This window comes from Musa acuminata, chromosome BXJ2-9, assembly GCF_036884655.1.
Source record: "Musa acuminata AAA Group cultivar baxijiao chromosome BXJ2-9, Cavendish_Baxijiao_AAA, whole genome shotgun sequence".
Lineage (NCBI taxonomy): Eukaryota > Viridiplantae > Streptophyta > Magnoliopsida > Zingiberales > Musaceae > Musa > Musa acuminata.
The window spans coordinates 34,508,815-34,522,913 of record NC_088346.1 but is presented as its reverse complement, the minus strand read 5'-3'; the positions used below and the strand labels follow the sequence as shown (position 1 = coordinate 34,522,913).

General features: G+C 39.4%; 1 pseudogene; it reads right to left on the bottom strand.

Annotated features, from left to right (window-relative positions):
* Window positions 1-5,524: 5,524 nt before the first annotated feature.
* On the bottom strand, window positions 5,525-13,025 carry LOC103991189 (GATA transcription factor 24-like; annotated as a pseudogene).
* Between the last annotated feature and the right edge of the window lie 1,074 nt (window positions 13,026-14,099).

Here is a 14,099-nt window from a genome sequence, read left to right as displayed (position 1 = left end):
GAAATAAATGTTAAAGGAACGTTCGTTCTCATAGAAAAAGTGAAAACGAGAGGCTTTTATGGGAAACTTGGCCATGAATAATGCCTTGGAGTAGAACCTCTTTGGATGCTACAAGTCCATACCATGTCATGTCATGTCAGCAGAATAGTTTAACACAACAATCAAGATCAACTCATCAAATGCTATGCTGTTGTTGTTCCCTAGCAAAAGAACAGGGACAGGGGTGCTTGGTTGATATGATAGAGATTTAGAGAGGAAGGAAGCAACGAGAAGAGGAAGTACGAGGCACTGAATGCTTTTTCAAGTGTTAAACGTTTGCTCGGTCACTTGGAATTAATGAAAACTAGCTTCATACTCTTGCGAACCTAAACTTACCACCCATGTCTCGGAACTGCATGCAGGGACTGTGTGTGTGTGTGTGTGTGATCATCAGCCTAGCATCATCATATTATGTGTATCAGACAAATGTTACGTGCACAACCTGACCCCCTTGCTTGCTGGGGTTCAAACCCTGTAATCCAAACATCCAAGCAAGAGACTGTCTCTTGTTCCTGAGTAAGAGGTAGCGACAAGGGAGGAGATTAGTGGGCCCTTATAAGTATGGCATTAACATATTCTTCATTGCATTGGTTATGGCATTACCAAGGGAAAGCAATCTTTGACTAATTATTGATTGCAGCGTTGGGAAGTCAAAGGAATGATGATTTAGTTTCAGATATTGAAGGTTGTCAACACAAAAGCCTTGCTGACTTCAAGTCATGCCTTTTGATGGGCTTATAGCTCTGGTGGACTAGATGAAGCTTCAAGTGACAACAGAATGTGCCACATCTCAAGTTGGAGTTGTACTCTCTTCTTAAAATTATGCCATGAAAATAAAATTATGCCATGAAAAATAGTTTCATCACTTTTTTACACCACCTATAAAGTTCTCAGATCTACAATGAGTACTTGCCAAAGTGAACACCACTTTTTTACACAGTCATGTCCTATTTATTATCCCCAAAGGGGATGCATTGAGCTAAATCCTGAGCACTCACCTTCCCATTTGGCTTCACGTCCATGATAAAACATAATGAGACAACAGCATCCTATGCATACTGGGAACTAATTACCAGAGTAATATTTCTCCTCTTCTGCCTGGGATTCTTTTCTTCGAGTTTTCCATGTTCCCGAAAGCGAAGTCTAAGGATGTCCCCTTCGGAACTAGTGATCCTTCCTATGAAGACAAACATGCTGATGACACCTTCGTCAGAGACCGATGCTTGCTTCTTTGCACCGAGGCTAAAGAACAAGATATCAGATGTGCGGGTGCTTGAATCAGGTTAATTGAGGTCCCGCTTAGATATGATCTGAACTCACCATCGTCTCATGAGACGGAGAAAATACATTTCGAGTCCGAAATTACTGCAACAGCAGAAGAAGATCAATCTAAATAGTGTACATGTATGCTCGTTGGATTTCAGAACCTAAAAGCACAGATTCGTGACCTTACGAGATCAGCATGATCATTTCTTTTACTTGGGGACTTATCCCAACCTTAAAACCCGATCTACCACATCGAAAAAACTGATCCCGACAGCTTGATACGCATATATCTTCCTGCTGTCTTGCGATCATAGCCTTTCACGTCCATCGATGTATTGATGATGTTTGACGGATCCCAATGGGTTTTCAAGATTAATTAGATGAAAACACATTAAAAAATAGTCTGACGGTAACTCAACAATCTCATTTCGCATGTAAGTTTGAATCCGACGGTTGTGATGGACAGAAATGATGCGAAGACAAAGCCTCAACTTTCCGCAATTTGTATGGATTTCTTTTGAATTTGCTACCGATAGTGGTTAAGTCTACTTTCCCTTTGTGTGCCATCGATCGTAATTTCTAAGTACCTAATAATGTTCCTTTGAGTTTAGTTTATGATTTATTCCGTCATCTGGGATTTTTCTTTTCTTTTTTATTTTTTCTTTTTTGAGCGACGATGATATTTTGTCCCATATTCATTAATTTTGTAACTCCACTAACAAATCCGTGCTAACTCTTTTCTATATTTTGCCATCGTAGATTAATAAGATGGAGCAGCAATTGAACAAGGAGGAGACGAGGTTTTCGAGTGACTGAAGTTGAGTGCAAGAGAGGAGCAAAAAAAGAGAGAGAGAGAGAGAGAGAAAAAAAAAAGAAAAAGAAAAGGGTGTGGCTGTAACAATTGCAAGAAAAGAAAACCACTTTTCGACAGACGGGAAGAATGCTTCTCCATGCCAAAAAGTACGTGACAAGCACGGCCGTGAAAGACTTGTGGGCCAAAAGGCGTTTAGGAAAAGCTCAAAAGCATGGTGTTTTTGCCTTTCTTTCTTGACCTAAGCCAGAATGACGAGTTACTACCAAGGAAAAGCTGGAAGACTAATGAGTTGAGGTGAAGGGGTTTGCTCACCATGTGCTGACTCCTTGAATCATATATGCCAACACCTTTATGTAACACGTTAATGCGGATCCACAGAGATTAATGATTAGACTAGACCAGCATGTGGATCTCCAACGCCTACTAACCATGCGACGTTTACATGATGAGGAAGTGAATTAGTGATACGCATATATATGCATGCAGCTTGAGTTAGATCGATAAGCATGCATGATGAGTAACAGTGTGTAATCATGTCGTAGAAGAAGTCAGTCATTGAACTCAACCAACTTCCGTCGGATGAATTATTCCGATTGGCAAACAAGATTTGGTGATATGGAGAGGTATAATTCTCAGCAACTGCTGCTTGGTTTTACTTACAGGTTTCCTCGGGAGGTACGGAGAACAGTTTGAATTCCTTGTTTAGCATCAGCAGATGAGTAAATTACTGAAAGCTAGAAAGAGGAAAAGAAACGAAGAAAGCACGAAATGAACTTCCATTCATCAACTTTTCGCTTATGATGTGGTCTTTGAATTCTAATCCTTGAGATAATTCTCAAGGAGAGAACTGAATTCGAATGGAAAGAATACATTGACCAAAATACACACAAAAAAAATTACACCGATCCATATGACAACAGACCTCAGAGAAGTCTACGGGAAAAGGGAAGCTGTCGTCTCGGTCGTGAGAACAAAGAAATCGCAAGATCTATCGGGGGAGGATCAAGCCACTCGAATCTTCTTCCTTGTGGGGCATGGGAGCGGCACGAAGACCGAGGCGAGATCAGTCGGAACTTGGTGGTAGCCCTTCGGAGGAGCCCGGAGTTTCCTCTTGGCTGGCCGAGGCTTCCTCGGGGCTGGCGGGCATACTATTGCTGGTCTTGGTTCCAGCTCTTCCGTCTTGGGTGTGCTGCACTCCACCTCGTCACTGCTGTTGAACTTGGACCCGGTGGTGTGAACCAGTGCTAGCGATGGGAACTCGTGGACGTCGAGCTGTAACCCCATAGTTCGATGTCTAGAGAGAGAGAGAGAGAGAGAGAGAGAGATGGTGCTAGATTCGAGTAAGAAGGAATAGAGGAGGAGTTATAAGGTGATGGCGGTAGTGGTGGTGGTATGAAGAGGTAGGCCACTGAGGAGGCTGAGAAGTGCAGGCGTGAAGTCATACGAGATGATGGTGATGATGAGGCTTCGGCAGAGACGTAAAAGAAGAGAAGAGAACCACATGGTGAGAAGAGAGAGAGAGAGAGAGAGAGAGAGAGAGAGAGAGAGGAAATGGTTGTGAGGAATGACGAGTAGGGTGGAGAAGGGAGGGAAGAGAGAGCTTCGGAAAGTAGTGAGAGAGGAGAACGTAAGAAGCCGAAAGGAGGAGTGGGAGTTACAAGAGGCAACTTCCAACTTCTTAGCTTTGGTGTTTAGGGCTCGTGGGACACACTGCTCCATTCTACTAATCATTCTTGTTCTTTTATTCTGCTAAGTGATGATCCATAGGCACATGGTTGGATAGCAGTCCTCGTTCAAAGCTCATCACATTATCTAATATTATTGTTCCATTTTACTTTTTCTAATTTTGACAAATTGTTATCTCTCACTAGCTTTTTCTTTCCATACGAGTCCTATGAGAGATGGTGGGTTGATGGTGTTTCATCATTCCTTTTGGAGGCTTCAATTTACTGCAGATTTATTTTACTGAACAAAGGAGTAAGGCTGCACAACTTTCTTCTGATAAAAGAAGGGTGTGAATAGAATAGAGTATGGCAGACAAGACCGGTAGCCTTTGTTTATGAAGAATCCAGGAACACTAAATATTTAGTGTCACAATGCATTCTTGACACAATCATACTGTCCAGTGGAAAGAAAGAAGATTCACCTCTGAAGAACACACACACAGAGATTGATTGCTTAAAAGAGCATGAAAAAGATCTTGTTTCATTTCCAGTAAAGAGATTATTTATGTCCTGCAAGAGTTTTGTTTTATTAGTTTGATCATCACCATGAAAGTCTTCTCCCTTCTCCCCGTATATCTTACACTACCAAGCAATTTTTGTCCTTTCCTTCACATTGTTGATGACCGAAAAGTAAGTGGAACAACATGTTTGCATTGGATGCCTTCCACTGATCCTTTCCGGTGATGGATGCTGATAGGCTTTGTTTGTTTCCACTTAAATGAGAGCGCACCTAACTTCGCTTGTGGCTAATAAATGCCAGCAAACTGCCTAGTATAAAAGTCATATCCACATACAACAATATCCTCTCAACAACATGCAGGTTGAACACAGTAAGATGATGGTTTCAAGACGATGCTGACTTTTAGTTTTCACGAGGGTATTTATGACTGACTGCATGTGAAATCTTTTCTTGTTTTCAGTGCCACAGTTGCTGATGGATACCTGAGAAATACTAGGATTCAGGTCTTCTATCTTTACATAGAGCAATCGCTTCCCCATCCCCCCCTTGAGATCTATGTAAGCAAACATATTCTCTGCACAATGGTGATCAGAATGCTATGGAACCTGCAGCCAAAATAGCCAACAGACAGTAACTTTGGCACAGCAAAGAGACATGGAAACAGTGCAAGATTTCGACATATCTGCACATGTCACATTGTCCTTTTATGTGTCTGAACCTTCTCTTTCTTGTTAGTGGAACTTTGCTGGTTAAAATGTAAATATATCTTTCTACATTCAACCACATTGTTGAATGAATGATACATGACTTTATTCAATCCCTCAAAAAAAGATAAATCAATCAATGTTCAAATAGACTGTGTGAATGCTTCTTCTTTCTTTAAGAAAGGAATGATTAAACTATTCCATACGAACGGTGAGAATAATGCCAAACACCAGAGGGAACTCTCCCATGAAGATTCAAACAAGGATTCCTCATGCATGCATGGAAGAGCATTATCATTATCAACAACTGCTGGTGCAGAGCCCACCCATGACATGCGTTTGAAGCACAAACAGTGAGCAGGTCTTGGAAGCTTTCAGCTGCTTGTCCATGGCTGTGCATGGATGCTGACAACTCATAAGAACACTATAACATCATACTTCTCTACACTCTCCTAGTGCTCTTCCTCCTCACCTATTTTTTATTAGATGATTGATCTTATCATCAAGGATGCTATCATGACTCCACAAAGGGAATATATATTTGTAAAAATCAATCAATCTCTTGGAGAAGGTGAAGGATGATAGTGAAAGGGCACTGATATGACCTGCAATGCAAAATCTGAACCAACCCAATAAACAAAAAAGGAACAAGAATGGGGGGCCAGCCGCAACTCTGCGATCAACCATGTTTGTAGGAAGGGAATTGGGATGAATCATGTAAAAATGAAGGCACTAGGTCAACCCCCCCACCCCCCAAAAAAAATCTCCTCGTTCATAAGAATGTCATATAGCAAGGTTGCAATGATTTTGATCTAGAAGCCAGACTATGGTACATACATGTTGGATAGCATTACACAATCCGGCGAGGCCAAGCATGGCTGTGCCACCCTGTTATTTCCACAAGCACAGCACTCTTCTCATGATGTGTCATGGCCATTGGCTGCGATAACTCCGAGTTGGCAGAGTTGTTCTGGATAACAACAAATTTATATGAATGAAAGGGAAAATCAAGTGAGTTTTGATACCAAGGGTTGTATGATTTTACAAAAGAAAAAAGCATGTTCAGAATCTTGATTTCCCTGTACAGTCATGTCAAAACAACTAACCCCTTCTTTTTGTGCTGGCAAGGCATTTGGAATAGCTGGGGATGGATTTTTCGCGAGATCCCTCATTGTTCCCTGCAGACACAACACCATGATTCAACATTAAATGAAAGACATGTTTATACACAAACAATCTAAATTGTTTTGATCTGTTTCATCTTTTTCTTCAATGTTCGTGAGGTAATAGTCACATAAATGCCTCTTGTAGAGTTCTTTCATTGAAACATCACATGCTATCTCTCTTGGCAAGTAATAAAGCTTATCATTCAACATGTTGTAATATCTACCTGAGCAGAAAAAGAGAAATTACAAAAATCAAAAGAAAGTAAAATGAAATCAATAAAAATCTAACACGTTAGAAGACTAAAAAACCAGAATAAGTAGCAAAATTTATAAAATGGTTTATATATAACCAGTGATTTCTCTATCTAGAATAAAAAACAAAGCTTTGAAGTTATTGCAGAAACATAATAATCAATACATAATGCATGTAACACCTTTCTGGACCAGCAGAGAAAAAGATCTGGTATCTTTTGTTGAAGTTCTTTGCTGTTCTTTTTCAAGTACCATTTTTTTTCCTCTCAATATTCTCAAGATTTTTGCATCTTGTGGAGTGATGCCACCCACCAGAGTCTTGGAACAGAACAGTCACCATATCCATTCAGTTGAGCAACTCAGCAACTGCAGATCCCACTTACTGGAACAGTCTCCATAGCACCAGCTAGATCTGCCATGCTCTGTTGATGAGGCGACTGTCAATCCAATCTCTCATTTTTCTTCATACCAATGGCAAAAGAAGCTTTACATGCTGAATCCATCAGGATCAATGAAAACAAATGATTCCATCCAGATCCAGTCCATCATTCCACTGTTCCACAAGACCTCAAAGCGGACAAACCTAATGTGTTCATTGTCCTGAGATCAGCTCCAGCTGGTCATGATCCAGATCAAAGTCCCTTGATTTTGAATATGCTTGATTAACAATGAAAGAAATTAAAGAAGGAAAGCAGTGAGCTAGCTTGCTCCAATTTGTGCCACATGAAATATCATCATCCAAAAAAACACAAAGCCTAAACTTTACACTATTCTGGTCTTGATATCAATCAAAGACAAGCTTATTCTATAGGGACACGCTAGCCACACACATATAAACCAATATGATACAGAAAATTCAAAAAGGAAAAAGACAATGTTTTGATCTGAAGTATTTAAAATAGCAATGCATGTAAGCATGATTCGCCTTATCAACCTGTACCAATGTATTGATCAGTTGTCAGTACGGTACATACCGATTTGTACCGAGCCATACTGAACATACCGACACATAGTAAATGGAGGCATACTGATGTACTATCTATATTAGTTCTCTATCGGACTGGTATATACCGTCCGTACCGAGCGGTACATCACAATACAGTGAACCTTGCATGTAAGCAACAAAAACACTCATTTGGATCATTCTTCAGCAGAAAAGTAATGGATAATAAGAACTTCAATTCCAACTAATCAAACAGATTACACAGAAATAAAGATTAGTAATACCTACATCTTACCTCTTGTCCAGCACAAAACAAATTTTATTTTTCTGTGTTATTTGATATCTCTTTGCTGGTGCTCAAACATAGCCTTAGTAGTTTGACAACCCATTCAAGCATGAATTTACACTAGTAGAAGAAGCAACATAAAAAATAGATATTTAATCTCATACGTAAACTTGATCAAATACCAAGTGCATAAAACCTATGTTGGTCCCAATGGAAAACGTTCCCCATTATTTGTTAAGACTGTCGATCAGTTCATCTAAAATGATGCATGAATACCAACGAAAAAAGAGCCCCAGTGCAGTTAAACATGAAAATGATTGCTCAAACAGAATAAAGTAAAAAAGGCTCAAGATTAAAGAAATTAGCATCTTCTGACAGTCTACCTTGTTAGCCCACACAAGTCCACATGCATTACATAAGGTCCTTGGTCCATCAGGCCCATGGCGCATCATTGGTGTAGACTTTGCGCTGATGCCACAGTGATGACATCTATGCAATTTCAAAGAAAACAATTACATGGTAAGTTAGACACTTTTCCAATAGCTTGTACATCATCGGTTATACATAAAATAATAGTCAGTGGAAACTAGCAATCACTATTGATAATTATTATCTCAAATATTAATCCTTATATGGATCATAAAACAAAATACAATCAACTGAAAAATTGAAACAATAAATATTTGATGTACAGAAATACACTAGCCTGCTGCCTATACCAAACATATTAAGCTGAAATATGCTTTACAAAAGAGTGATTGATGCTGGGAGTTCTGAAAAGCTCATGTTTTTGTGTTAAGTAATTTTCTTCACCTCCAAACTCAACTATGGTTTAGTTGGATGATAAGCGAGATTATGGTAATTCATGATTTTAAATGTCTTTAAAATTTTAGATTATTTTATTAATTAGAATATTTTAATTAAAAAACCTAGCAAATATGTGTATTAGATGCTTTCCAATCTCATTCCTTCTCCTTCCTAATCAACTTAGTTTTTTTTTTTTACTAACTAATTTCTGACAACCGAATACCTTGTAAAATACCTCAAGTCCTAAGATTTGACAATTTTGAGAAATCTAGAAATGTCCAATTCAACCTGAAACAACAAAATAGAATCAAAGTTGTAGACAATGAGCATTTAACTGGAAAAGGTAAAAATAAAAGATGCAAGTTGTTTTCAAAACTCACACAGATGCGGCCGGGGTCTTATTGTCTAGAGAAACCCAATTTTGGTTTGCATCAGAAGTGGCAGCACCACCCATAGCATCTTCAGTTTTTGTTTTGGATGATGTAAATTGACCCCCTATTCCGTTGCATCCTGTAGCAAGCCAAAAAAGAAACTAGAAATCATCTTTGAAAAGGAACAGGGAAGAAGGTTAAATAAAAAATAGCACTGGCAGATAGCAAGACTTTCATTTTTGTAGCAAAAGTCATCAAGCCATAGCCTCATGCCTCGCATCCAATAATACCATGTGGGCAGAGTACTTGGTAGATGTCGGTGCTTTATGCCAGAAACTTAACCTAGCAAGATAACACTGATGTGGAACACTCAAACAAATAATCATGAAAGACTAATACCAGAAGTTTTGCTTGTACCTCACATGTCAGTTCCCTTGGCTAGTTCAGGTAGCCTAAGGGCATGAGGCAGTGCAGCACGCATACAACTCCACCTAGAACCTTCAAATGAATAATTGTTTTACACCAAGAGAAGTATGATTTGTATGCAAGAATTGTAGTGAAGATCCAAATGTATTAAAAATATTAAAAATCACCAAACTGATGAAGATAGCTTACATATACCCAAAGGAACTATGATAATCAATGCTCTTGTTCAGTTGAAGTTGACAACGTCAAAAAGCAGCCTGAAGTGCAAATAGTCTGCTTGATCATTATTAGTTGGGAAGCATCAACTGTCAATCACCCAATGCTATATGAAAATTAAGTCTAGCAAGCACCTACTGTCGGTATTCTAAATAAGAGATGGATGGAGAGATTTTATGTGCATGAATCACCAGATCAATCAAAATTTCAACTTCCAATGGTTAAAACTTTATACAACTTCTGAGAAGATGACAAGTGATACTCATTTAACTTCCCCTATGGTCCTGCTCTGTTGATCACACCCATGTCTATGTACCAGTTGACACGGCAACCTAAATGCATAATGCCATGAGTATATATACTTATGATATTTGGTGTCTATGCTGATCATTAAGGCCTAAGCTGGTCATAATTAGCCTATAAAAATAATAAAACTGTCAAATCCATTTTCATTTAATGTGCATCTCTTCATGAATTCATAAAAGAATTTGCACTGTGCCACCCAAGATGAACAAGTGCCTAAGTGTGTCACATAAAACCATGGTTGCAAGTTTATGGCAACACAATTTACCTTAATGGCCAGTTGAAGTCGATCTACATAGAAGTTTGTGATTTTTCTTTACAGAGTTAAAAGACAAGGAGAAACTTCCTTGATTATTAAAAGTGCATGATTTTGTATTTTTTTCCTATAATAACCATCGTTTAAGAAGCATAGCTATCTATAGATCTACTAAGAAAGACATTCAACTACTATGATTTAGCAAAATTCTGAGTACATGATTGGAAACACAACAAATGACACATGTAAAGCATATTTATAATATATGCATATATATATTTTTATAAATACAAAGGAAAACTTTGACACCTAGAAATTTTTATATAAAACAATAAAAAGGTAATACATAATTTGATAGTCATTCTTAGGTACAATACATGATATTCTAACTACAAGAATATACAAGGAAAATGCCAATATTAATGTAATTTAATATTTTCAATAAGAACAATTCCACTGTCTGTTAAAAATTTTCCAAATAAATCAAGATTTTCTTGTCAAAATATAACATTTTCCCAGTTATAGATAAAAAAATTCAAGAGTACTTTTTAACATCTAAGAGGTAAATCTTTTTCTGCTAACTCGTTGACTTCTAAATTCTATTCTGTTTCAAATATTTTGGCTAAAAGATAGACCTACACAAATGTTAATACACTTGAAGAAAGTAATAAAAGCTTTTGTACACCATAATCGTCAATTCTATATGTCACCAAAAGTTCAAGGCATTTTTCATGCTGTTGATCTTTTTTCTGCTTTTGAAAACACATATTCTCCTTTATTTTTTAAGGTTCATTTGATCTTCATGACTTAAAAGTTATTTTTAATAATAGAAAATAAAAGAGATGTTTGGTAAAGACACTATTAAAAATTAATTAGGTAAAATTTCCTAGAACAAGCCCCTGGTTATGACTAGAAAGAGTGACAAGCCTCTAATCCAGTGTTTCCAAAAGACACTTGGGTGCTCGCCTAGGCACTCGGGCAAGACGTTTCGATGAAGTTGTGCTTGGGTGCTCGCTTGAGCCTAGGTGTCGGACACCTCAAGCGAGCGCTCGAGTGAAGTTGGGTCTGGGTTCGAGCCTGGTTCGATTGAACGAGCAAGTCGACACAATCGAACCAATTAATGTTACTGTAACACAAAATACACAACATCCCCCCTTCCCCCCGCCCCCCCTGCGCCTAACCTAGTGAAACAAACCCAAAGCAAAACCCTACATCCACCATCATTGCCACCATCCATAACTTCGTCCATAGTTTCGTTCGCCATCGCCGCCTTCATCTGCATCTTCATCCGTCGCCATCGCCTTCGTCCACACTAGTTAGAAACCTCTATAGCATAGGTCTCCATTAGATGCACCATTTTGTTCATGTTCTAAATCTGTCAGAAGTTAGAACTTAGGAGTTTCGTCCACTATTGTTGCCTTTGTTTGCACTAGTTAGAAACCTCTATAACATAGGTCCACATTAGATGCACCTTGTTCATGTTCTAAATCTATTAGGAGTTAGAACTTAGGGGTTCTAAGTTCACTTAGGTAGGAATATCACATTGATATGAAAACACTGCTTAGAAGTTAGCACCCACCTCAAATTTCACCGCCTTTTGAAAACACTACTAGAACATAATAATAATATATATTTTTTAAAATTTAATATTCGAGAGTGTCTCGCTTCGCTCAGGTGGGTACCTAGGTAAGCGCCTACTGTCTCGAGCATTTTGGTACCTTGGCCGCCTAGCACTTTTAAAAATACTACTGATCAGTAACTCAATGCTCTCTCAAATAGGATGCCCCAAACAATGCGATATCTGATTTCCACCCTCTCCATCCTGGAAATCCTCTCCATCCTAAACGTCAACAGGAAGTCAAACCAAACTTTTCAACTTTCATATCTGTATTGTGACTTCCTCTCCCAATCGAATGTTATATAATGAAAATGTTTTGCATTTTGTATATTAGAATAAGATTACCAAAAATGACTTCTTCAAGCAATTATAAGTTTCTGTTTTAAAGGGTAGGAAGTGCAAAACCTATGTAAGGCAAATGCTGCCTCATTTTGAGAAACCCTTCACACTTTAGTCCAGTGATTTAAAAAATGCTAGGTGCCAAAAGGGGTCCCAAAATATCCGAGGCACTAGGCGCTCGCTCGAGTGAAGCAAGGTGCTTTGAAATATTAAAATATAAAAAATATAAAAAATATAAAAGCAACCTAATTCTTGGAAGACAGAAATGAAATTCAGCGAAAACAAGCTGAGATCTTGTAGTAATATACAAAACCATGTTTTGCGTAGAAGATGTTGGAAAAGGATTCACGCCCGGCCGCCCAGCAACAAAAGCACGGCTTGAACCTGCAAGAAAAGAAGACCTTTTCTTCGAAGATTTTTCTCTGTAGAACTGAAAGAAGTGAATCAAGTACGAGTTAGTAGAATGTCACCTTTTCAGGGAAAACGGAATCGAAAACAAAGACTTCGCCTTGGAAGGAAAGCGTCAACTGATTACCGCCCAGTTGGGACGCCATCAGACCTTGGGCATCACCCAGATGGCTCGGATCAGACGGCAGCTCCATCTCCATTCCCTGGTTCTCCACGGCCCCAGATCCAGCCCCATCCTCTTCTATGACATGGCTGCCGCTGCTGTGATCCGCGTCGTGGTACTGCTGCAATGCCTGCGCGTCGGCGGCAGCAATTACTCTCCGCTATGGCCGCCGGCTCTAGAGTCGCCGATCTGGGCCGGAAGAACAACGGCAGACAGGACGTGGTGGTCACCTGACGGGTTGTAAAGGTTGTGGCTCGAGAAACGGGAGGCGCCCGACGGCTCCACGTCAGTAGGTGGGTTAGGATTTCCGCTCATCCCTATCTCTCCCTCGCGCGCTCGAATCCTCCCCAGCCTTATAAATTTCGGAGAAACAGGCCAACAAATCAGCTCGAAGCGGGAGACTAATTCGAAAGAACCCGAAACGAAAAATGCGAGCGTTTCTTTGTATCTGTGATCGTTCGAGAGATTAAGAAATTGCGAAACAAACCGACCGCCATCAGAACGCCAATCGATCGGAAGGTTTTCAAGGGGACCGGAGATAGAAGAGGATCGAAGATAAGCCGTAAATTGCCCCGGCAAATCTATGATCGACGTAACCCTAGAACGAGAAAGAGAATGATCCACTTGTGTGCGCAAGTTCACATAGAATATTTATGCGGTCGCATGATCCAAATACCAGTCTTTCAAATGGATCGCGCGCATCTGTTCGTATCGTGACATCTAAAAGATCCACGGTTCACTGTTCATGATATCAGTTTGCGGGCGATACGGAGGGTTACGGAGGGTTGAATCACCACCCGCATTTGTAGTAGGTTGGGCATCGTACAAACGAGAATGCGGTAGAACTCGACCGTCCACGGTCAGGAGAGGGATGACATGAGCTTGCACGCGACACTTCACGTGGACGAACTCGACGCTCTGCTTCATGGAGCTTTTTATGCAACCACGCAACGTGCACGTTGGATTTATGTGACTCGGGTGACGAAGGTTTGATTCGATCAGATGAGCCAAATAAACCGAATCGTAACCCAAACAGACTATTTGCTTCGAAATTGTGACCCGTACAATTAATGACTCCCGGTCGATTAATGACTCCTTCGCGTTAGGGTTGGGAGGATTACCCAACTACAAAGGGCATGAGAAACAAGTTTGAAGGAGCGGTTGGGGTGGGTAAATCAGTTAAAGATGGGATAGTAATATTAGAACAAGACACTTGTTGAGGAATTGTCCACTGATCCTCTTATACAAATATACATAGAGAATCGAATGGACAGCCCATGTTGTCACTGATTTTTGTACACCCGTAACACCTACATCATCATATCATTCATCACCTTTATTTGTTTGTATATTCATTCGATAACATTTTTTTTTTTTTTTACTTGCAAACTACAAGTAACAGTTTGTAAAGCTACATAACAATCACTCACTAAAATAAGTAAAATTACTCTAAAATAATCTAATTTTTTTTCATTGTCTATTTTTTATGAGTTTTGTATGCGATACAAAATATCAGTTATTTCAACCTCTTGAAATCT